Below are 10,571 nucleotides of genomic sequence, written 5' to 3'. Positions count from 1 at the left end.
CCAGGTTTCGCGAGAGAAACAAGCAACCATGTCTACAAAATCAAGCCCAACCAAAGCGAGCCCTTCGCCCAACATAATACATTGGCTATTTGAACATTGCAGATATGCAAGCTCACAACGCGTTGCATGAGCTTGTAGATCTGCTATTTAAAAATAATAATAAAAAAAAAAACGTTTTAAAAAAAGTGCAAAATGTGGAATATTTTTTAAACATGATTCTAAACAAGTAAAATCTTGAGGGTTGAGCATGAGGGTTCTCCCTGGAGCAAAACATTTTCAGATGGGTGTCCTCCAGGACAAATACATATTAATTGGGGGTCCTTGACATGAAAATGTTTGAGAAGCACTGGTTTCAACCATAATAATCATACAAAAATAAAAAAACATTAGGAAACAAGCCCAAATAAGCAACTACACTTTAGAAACAAGCCCCCCAAACACAAACACACAAAACGCAACCCGGGCCGCAACTACCAATATTTGCAAGCGACTTTACAGAAAAACAAGCCCAAAGTCGCTTATAATAAGCGGACATGGCAACGCTGGTTGCTTCGTTGCGCGACACCGTCGTGCGACGAAGTATGAATATATATGGCCTCACTGACCAGTGACCACTGATCAGTGTAGCTGTGACTGACCCGTATTCGGCCAAACAGGGATAGGTAACACGCACGCACGCACACGCACAGTTTCTATGTTTCTATGAACCTAATATATGTTAAGAAATTTAAATCTTTACAGCAGGGGGGGGGGGGGGGGTGGGACCCCTAGGGGGTCCTCAGAGGTACTACAGGGGGGCCACCAAAACTTTGTGTCATAGGATTATTATTATTATTATATTTTTACCACTTTTGTTTTAAACCACTTTAATCCTCGCATCCCTATATTCTGGGGGGAACATTAACCAAAAAGAACAGATTTACAAGCCCACAACGCCTCACGTTGTAGGTCTGCTGTTTTCATCAAAGAGTTTTGGTGTAGAGGGAAAAAAGAGCAGACCATGAAGTACAAAGCCAAAGGTCAGGGTTACTCAGTATTGAGTGTTTAAGTGGTTAAATGTTTGAAATAAACGAAAAACATAAATTTACACAACACTGATGTTAGTCAATGAAGCTATCCATGAAATCTGTGAAAAAGTTGAATCTGCAACACAATTTTATACAACATAGGGTCCCTGCTTCATCTCTCTCTCGGCTAAGGGGTCCTTGACCTGAAAACCTTGAAGACCCCTGCTTTACAGAGTACATCAGAAGTTATGTGACTTCACAAACAATTTATATCTATATTGCAGGAGCTCCTTCCTTGTCTGTATGTGCTTAGACCCTACAGTATATGCATATGGCTTCAAGTTTATTCTGATTCTGCCATGTATGCCTACATTGTGATTGTTACGAAACATTAGGCTAGCCTACCTTGAAAATTGACATGGAAAAAAATGAGCTGTGGTTAATTTTCCACAAAGTACAACAAAACCCAAACATACCCACGTGCCTTGGTGTCCAGAGTTATAAAACAATCATTGTCGGTATGCTATTTTCAACCACAATTCACATCGTTATGTGGTCAGCTCAAGTGGTTAATTTGCCGAGATCACATTGAATCTGGCGGGCTTGCATTGATTGAACCTGTGTGCTGACCTCAAGCTGTGAAATTGTCCACAACTGGTGCTGTAGATGCTATAGGAATTAGCATCTAAATTTAAAACAAGATCCTATCATCCACCCCCTGGACATACACACATGTATTCCTTATAGGCCACAGCTGTTGACGCAAAGGCTCCCAGTAATGAAGTTAAAGTGTGACCTAAAGTTTGAGACCTGACTTATGCAGCTCTTTTCCAGTCCAGTGACAGTGATTATTATGACGAGGAGGACGGTAGGTCGGTCACTTTGTGGGCCCCTTCCTCACATGCCCCTAAGTCCAGCGTGCCGCCGCTGAACCGCAGCCCAGTCGCTGCTGCCCACATTGTCTGCACAGGAATGCTTGTTTATTTGCCTTTCATTCCGAGGAGAAAATAGTTCCCTCTTTTATTTTCGGACATGGTGAGAGTAAACAAGTAGTTCCTTCAGCACTGCGCCGCGCCCTCTCAGCACAATCCACAGCCTTTAGAAGTGTTCTTTTTTACGCTAAGGGGTCCCGGTTCGGGCAACTGATTTGTCTCAGATATTTTCCCATGGTAAACCGTTCGAACACAAAGGCTTCGTGGTGGCCTGGGGAAACCACAGAGTAGGCGTACATGAGCCTCCATACTCACCCCCTTTTGAAAATGAAATTTATGGCACCCCATAAAAACTCTATTCATGCTCATAACCCCTAAATATAAACCAGTATGAGCCAGTATGCTGTGCCCTGATGCCTGTAAAGTTGACCTGATGGAGAGTTCCACCAGGCTGCTGCAGGCAGGCAAACCATACTGTACAGGCATGGCCCAGTCGTCCGGCCCTGACGCACGGCTACTTCAGTGCAAAGCTGAACTGAAGTGACCTTGGAGATGGCTGCTTGCTTGACCTTCCTCTCCCTCTGAGTCAGGGAAACACACACACACACACGGGACCTTTGTTTTGGTCATTTGTTTACAGAGAGCAAGACGCTTTTCTGAGACTCTTTCCATGCTGCCATGCACTGTGACCATGACGTGGTAGAAAGATGAGAAAATCTCCCTCCACTGACCTTTCAGTGCCATGTAATTACACTGCAGCTAATGGGGGTGAGGAAACAGACGTGGTGGAGAATCTACTCTTCTGCAGTGCCATCTTGTCTTGATGGTTGTGGCGGTTTTGACACCCCGTGACCGCCTGGAAACAAAATAATAATAAGCTTATGCTTTATGACTGGTTTGCGACTCTCGCCTATATGATTACGACGGCACTGTGATTTATTGATCAGAGCCTGCTCACAAAAGCCTACACAGAGGAAGCTGTTGGGCTGTTATGTAAGGCGTACATCCAGATTTGGGAGTGCTCCTATTGTGTGTGTCAGCCACCCGGGAGACCCATGGCTGGCACACAGGACTCCAGCAGCACCCCTCCGAGTCCTTGTGGTCGGTGCCTCAGCACATAACAGCCACTTAGGCCGGCATTTTCCCAGGCAGAGACAACACACCACGGTGGCAGCGTGAGCCACAGAGTCTCCCTGATTAAAGACTAGGGACAATGGAGGGAGAGAGAGACGGGGACCGTGGTGGCATTTTCCATCTCCGCCACTGTCTCCTGGGGGGACCAAGTATGTGCCGTGAAACGTTTGAATTATCCCAGAATCTTCGGAATTCAGACGGAGGCACCGCGGAGAGGACCCTCGACCGGGGATCAAAGAGTCCCGAGTGGAGTGTGGTGGACTGGTGGTGAAGCAGAGTATATAGGAGTGTGTGTGTGTGTGTGTGTGTGTGTGTGTGTGTGTGTGTGTGTGTGTGTGTGTGTGTGTGTGTGTGTGTGTGTGTGTGTGTGTGTGTGTGTGTGTGTGTGTGCGTGCGTGCGTGCGTGCGTGCGTGCGTGCGTGCGTGCGTGCGTGCGTGCGTGCGTGCGTGCGTGCGTGCGTGCGTGCGTGCGTGCGTGCGTGCGTGCGTGCGTGCGTGCGTGCGTGCGTGCGTGCGTGTGTGTGTGCGTGCGCGCCTGTGCATGTGTGCGCGCGCGCGTGTGTGTGCATGCGTGCGTGCGTGTGTGTGTGTTTGTTTGCTGTTTGTTTGTGTGTGTGTGTGCATGTGTTTGTTTGTGTGTGTGTGTGTTCGTGGATGTTAGTGCGGATGCATGCAAGAGTTGTTTCAAAGAATACTTTTGAAGATGATAAAGACAATGTTTGAATGTGATTTATATTTTCCTTCATGGACTACATGTCTCAAGCTATGTTTGACTTCTGAGGGGGCTGTGATCACCAGGCAATGAGATGCAGACGCTGTGTGTGTGTGTGTGTGTGTGTGTGTGTGTGTGTGTGTGTGTGTGTGTGTGTGTGTGTGTGTGTGTGTGTGTGTGTGTGTGTGTGTGTGTGTGTGTGTGCGCATGCGTGTGTGTGTGTGTGTGTGTACGTGCATGTGCATGTGCATGTGCATACTTATGAGTGTACATACGTGTATGTATGTTTGTGTGTGTGTGTGTGTGTGTGTGTGTGTGTGTGTGTGTGTGTGTGTGTGTGTATGTTTGTGTGCTAGTGCACACGTGCGTGCGTGTGCATGCACATGCATGCATGCGTGCATGTCCCTGTCGCTTTTCCCCCCCATGGGATCAGATAATGTAATCATAGCCAATCATTGGGATTCTAATATGACGGGCGCCCCTCTTTAGTTTGTAGACGCCACTCTCCTCTGTGGTGGCGGTAAAAGAGGAAGAGAAAGAGAAAAGAGGGAGAGAGAGAGAGAAAGAGAGAGAGGGGGGGGGTCGTCTTTTCTCTGTCTGTAATTACCGCTTAATGTTCTTCGGTGATCTGGAGACGTCTGTCTCTTCCCCCTATAGTCTTTTCTTCCCCTTGCCGAGGAGGAAATGTAGCACAGCCTGAAATAAATCTGTCAGCCTTTTTATTATTGTATATTTAGCACCAGAGGAGAGCGGCGAGAGAAGTTGCTCCAGACCACAGAGCTTCCGGTAGCTCCGGGCCCCAGGCGGGGCAGAGACGTTCCTCGGTCAGGGGCGAAGAATCAAGGCCTGGTGTGTGAGGTTGGCTGGAGAGTGTTCCTTCACAGTAAAATCCCCATGGTTAATTTAACTCCGGGAGTGTCCATTTGTTCACTCTCGGACATTTTTATTTATTCGTTTTTTTTTGTGTTAGCCAGTGTATTTTCTTCTGGTGTAAACTAGTTCTGGTCAAAATGTCTTATAACTACTAGTGATGAACTATGAACAATAGCACGGGCCTGCTTTTGGGTGGGAGTGTGTACGGGTGTATGCATGCACGCACGCATGAGAGCGCCTGCACAAGCGTTATGTTTGTCCATGCCATGAGCCCAAGTGTTCGGGTGTACTGCTGAAGGCATGAGAGCTCACATGCTCATGTTGATGCGTGTGTGTGTCTGTATATCCGTGCGCTCAACCTAAAGCTTTGTCTTCGTGCCCTGTGTTTGTGTGCGATGACAAGAGAGTCCGCGCTGTAATTAAAGCAAAAACACAGCGGGCGGGTGGCCCAGGCTGCAGGCCCAGATACAGCAGTATCACATTGACACGCTCACCGCAGCGCAGACTGAGCGGCTCGCGAAACACGTGCACACAACAAAATTCACGAATGTTCCACAAACTTGCATGGTCCAATACATACAAACTGTGGTTATTTCTTTGGTCACAAAGGGTATTCAGAACCAGCACAAAATGCAACAATCCAGTCCAAATTCTTACAAAAACTCTTATTATAATAATAATAACAAACTTTATTTATAGAGTGCTGCTTATCTAAACAAAAGTCCTTTACATAGAAACATCAAATCAAAGAACAGAACAAAACATCACATGTGTAAAAGAAAAGTGTGAAATAAAAACATTAAGAGAACCAACACCATACTTACTAAATTATGGAAAAGCCCTTGGACAAAAGTAAGCAATAGCACAAGAAACCAAACATATATGACCCCTACAAGGTTTCATATGGAACCATTTGACCGAAGAACCATGTAAAATGGTTCCATATACTGTAGTGTAGAAACTTTAGGGGCCATGCATGTGCAAGGCAAGTTAAATAATTTTCTCCATAATTTTCTTCCATATAAAACCTCACATACTTTAAAAATCCTTCTAATTTATTTTATAAAATGCTCTTCTGCAATGACCCCCCCATCCATTCTCCCTCCCACTCCTCCTCGCCTCTCCTCCACTTCTCCCGCACACTCACCTTAATCCCCTTCCGGGAAGTCTAAAATTACCCAACAGATCTGTGGTGCGGTGGCGGCAGGCTTTTTAATGCTGGTTTTCAGGGGTTTACGCCTGCTCTCCTGAGCTGCCGTCGCCACGAGGTGTCAGCTGGATGCCGCCCTGATAAGGCCACACTCAGAGGTGTAAAGTTATAGAAGGATTTGGGAAAGTGAGAGGCTGTCAGGAAAGCGTGTCAAAGGGTGTCTGGGGTCTGTGTAAACACGAGGACAATATTGTCCCCTGCCTGGGTCATCATGTGCTTTGTGATGGAAGCTGTAAACAGCCGAACCTAATTTGTCTGAATCTTTTACTTTCAAATGGACCACTAACTGGGATGGAAAATGGAAAGAGATGTTCAAGTAGAATGAAAATGTCATATAAATGTTGTCACAGTATATAGGAAATTGCGATGCACTGAATTTGAATAGATTTAAATTGACCGCATCTCAAAATCCCTGTGCTTGCATGCTCCCCATTCTGGATGCGTACATGTCATCTGCAATTTTGGAAACGGTTTTATTAGGCCTAATGTCAAACACACTGACACAACGATATGTCCATGCATTACAACTTACAGTAGGCTATACCATAAACATGAATGATTGGCATTTAGACAAGGCAAGGCAAGTTTACATAGCACATTTCAACAACAAGGCGATTCAAAGTGCTTTACGCAAAAGCATTAATGATAGTCAGCCTCCAAATCTTCGATGAAAAATGGAGCTCTCAATGCAAGTTCAAGCAGAAAGAAAGACATTTCACTTTCTTATTCTTTCTCTTTGCACACCTGTTCCGTCGCTTTACTGTTTTATTGCTTGCATGTTTGGTGTATTTAAACGTCATTGTGGTATAAGCTGTATCCACCACCCCTATTCTAGCAGCGTCAAGACCCCATTTGTTTTTTCCCAGGGGGGATCTTCAGAATGTAATTAATTTATGGGGTTTTATCCCATATAAATTATTGCTGCGACAGGGGCAACGCCACAGTTGACATATTCATTATTACTGTTTGCTAGTTAAAAACATCTGGTTTGCTGCATAACTTTCTTTTTTTGCCTTGTGCCTTTCCTCTATAGTCATTGCACTATAGTTTTACAGTGGCTAATATCAGCCAAGTCTTCAAACAAGTTAGAGTCGCGTGCGTGGGCTGAGGGGGACAGAACCGATTAGCCCTGAACTCTTTCATTTTTCACTTTCCCTTTTTTTCCCCTTCACTTCGCCCCTTTCTCTGCGGCCCATAAAAGATTGTGTCCTGCGTGTGATGTGGTGGAGGAGCGCAGTCAGAATGAACTGATTACGGACGAGAGACGGCGTGCCTTTGAGACATGGCACCGAGCGGCATTCTTTAGGCACTTAAAAATAGTAACAGTTGGCCTTTTTTCAGATTTGTTTTTCTCATCGCAGGGACTGTGGGGCATCCTTGGCTGGCTTTTTTGGAGAATGGAATCATAACCAGATTCTCTCTTTCTGTCTGTCTGTCTGTCTCTCTCTCCCCCTCTCTTTCTCGCTCTCTTTCTCTCTGTTGTTGGAGTTTGTTTAATCTTGTGAAGAAAATTGGCTTAGCGTGGGAAAGGCAAGAATTCTTTGGGGATAGGTTTTGTTGTTGTAGAGTTGCGTGTACTGTGTTTTTGGGGGCTTTCTTTTCTTTTTCTTTTTTTTTTTGCACTCCAGGAAGAATAAAGTACCAGTTTGTGCCAAAACCTCATAAAGCAAAGATAAAAAGGAACCGAGTGAGAGGGAGAGGCCGCAACGCCACGACAAAGATATGGGCTGTCTATAAGCAAAGAGCTTTACAAATGACGAACTCCAGGGGGAGAGAAAAAAAGACAGACAAACTTAAGGGAAGAAGAAGAGAGTACAGGACGAGGGAGGGCAAGGGGTGAGGGGGTGGCGGGGATAGTAACAAATGTAAATGCATTGGTGGGGGGGGGGGATCGGGTAGAAACGCAGAGCAGTGAGGAGGAGGAGGAGGGGGGAGATGAGAGGGGAAACATTCCCCCTTGCCCACATTAAAGACATAAAAAAGAAAACAAACAGAAAAACATGTCTGACATGAAGAGGCTGGTTTCCGCGGCGACAGCACAATGGCTGCCTGTGGCTCTCGGGGCCCTCGCCTCTCCGTCTGGGGCCCGGCACCAGCGAAAGTCACCGCAGTCACAGGCCCCATCAGCGCGCCCTGCGCGAGCGTGTGTGTGTGTGTGTGTGTGTGTGTGTGTGTGTGTGTGTGTGTGTGTGTGTGTGTGTGTGTGTGTGTGTGTGTGTGTGTGTGTGTGTGTGTGTGTGTGTGTGTGTGTGTGTGTGTGTGTGTGTGTGTGTGTGTGTGTGTGTGAAACATGGTGAATGTCATCACAGGCCCAGTGCTGTGGGAACCGCCATGAAAGAGACCCCACTCCACAGCCACAAAAGACCCTTTCTGCTTCCTCCCTTTGGCTTTTACCCTCTTTATTTATCTTTGGGTAGGGGAGGCAGGATGACTCTCTCTCCTTCTCTCTCTGTATCTTTCTCCATCTCTCTCTCTTTCTCTCTCTCTCTCTCTCTCTCTCTCTCTCTCTCTCTCTCTCTCTCTCTCTCTCTCTCTCTCTCTCTCTCCGTCATTGAACTGTTGTTGCTATTACATGCTTACATGCATGACACCTTCTATCATGGCTGTCTCCATCATTCAGCTTGATCGTCTGAAACGCTAATCCATTCTCTATCTTTGTTCACAGCTCATATCATCTCTATCACATAGACAGAACGTACCGCGTCTTGATCACAAAACCCTCATAGATCTCAGGTTCCCGGGAACCAAGCCGACGTTCCCAGGAACAGCTGACATATCCAGGTTATTTCCCAGTGGGCCGAACAGACAGACAGACAGACAGACAGACACCCCCCCCCCACACACACACACACACACACACACACACACACACACACACACACACACACACACACACACACACACACACACACACACACACACAGGTTTCAGGCATTCCTTGCATGTCTGAAAGGCAGATAATTCCCTCCGGGGTCCAGACTGGACATTGCCAAAATACTCTGGTGCCAGTTCCCATGCCAATCCAGATTTTGACCTTCCTCACTGAGCACCAGATTGCAGACTGTATGCTACAAAAGCCTCATAGCACTGAGGAATCAACTCATTTCCAGGGTGTATGTGGTCAAGATGTTGCAAAATACCGGCACCGCGCAAAGTGGGTCCCCCGTTGAGCAAATTGGACCCTCTACAAATCAGCCCCCATGGTTCCAGAGCCAAAAACAGGAGGGGGTGGGGGGGTGGGGGGTTGGCAGGGGCAGCAAGATTTCACAGTACCAGATCATAACCAATAGCCAAACCTAGGTCTACATAATTTAAGTTGTGTTGAGTGTTTCTGTAAACACTGTCACCTACGTAACCAACTCAAATGTCAGCGCCCAAACAATGAATTTAATGCGTCACAAATTACAGAGCTTGCAGCCTAAAATGGGAACAAACAACATGGGAGGCCTCATTAACTTCAACCGTGAAAGTCTATGTCTGCACTCTGGAACCACATTATTGCACGAAATACAATATGCCATCTCAGTTAGATCAATATCCACCACGGTGTGGCTTGGCAAGTTAGATCAATATCCACCACGGTGTGGCTTGGCACAATAGCCGTCCAGAAAATGTGAAACCATCTAGAACAGAACGGAACGGAACAGAACGGAACAGAACAGAACAGAACAGAACAGAACAGAACAGAACAGAACAGAACAGAACAGAACAGAACAGAACAGAACAGAACAGAACAGAAAACAATTAACACACCAATCCGCACAGCTGCAGGTGACGATTCTGCTGTTATAGTTAACCACTTGAACCCTAGCATCCCAATCCTGGGCATGACCTGGGCTGATCTACAATCTCACAGCGCGATACAACGTGACACGTTGTGAGCTTGTAGATGCACTATTTTTGGCAAAGAGATTTGGTGTAGAGGGAAAGAAGGAGGGTACCAAACATAGACCCCTGGGGGGCCCCATTCAATGAAGTATATAGGGTCTAAGTGTTTAAATCTTCTCATGACTGCATCTTTCCATTCATGGCTATAAACCTTTTTTTTTCTTCTCCAAGTGCCTTTCAAAAGACACTTGTGTTTTCAGTTCATACAACATGCAGAGCATTTAGTCAGTGAAGACAGTCTTCAAACTCAAATGAATATAAACCCAAGGAGCTGACGGCCTCCTATTAGGCTTCTAAACGGACGATGACATTATTTGGGACATGGCCCATCACCTATATGTTGCTTTCCATTGATGACACTCCACGAAATCACAATTATACAGATAGAAATCAATTTACCCATTATTGTAAAATTAACTCCGGGGGGAATGAGGGTGTCCATTGGCTTCAAAAAGTCAGAAAAGTCAAAAAAGATCAAAGTCAAGCATCCAACTCGCAGTTATTGTGTTTGACATGAATGCAGAGACTAAGTCACAAACAAAATGCCATGCTGTGGTTCCATCTCACAGACTTTAAAACAATAGCAATAGTCATGCATCAAGGACAATAATTGCGCTGAGTGTTTGTGCCTTATAAAATGCGGGCATGCCTTGTCCGCATTGTGTGATTGAGGGGGCTGTGCATGTTTATGCGTGTCTCTCTCTCTCTCTCTGTGTGTGTGTGTGTGTGTGTGTGTGTGTGTGTGTGTGTGTGTGTGTGTGTGTGTGTGTGTGTGTGTGTGTGTGTGTGTGTGTGTGTGTGCGTGCGTGCGTGCG

The sequence above is a fragment of the Gymnoscopelus braueri genome (genome assembly GCF_963280865.1).
Source record: "Gymnoscopelus braueri genome assembly, chromosome: 11".
NCBI lineage: Eukaryota > Metazoa > Chordata > Actinopteri > Myctophiformes > Myctophidae > Gymnoscopelus > Gymnoscopelus braueri.
Note: the sequence above shows the minus strand (reverse complement) of the source record.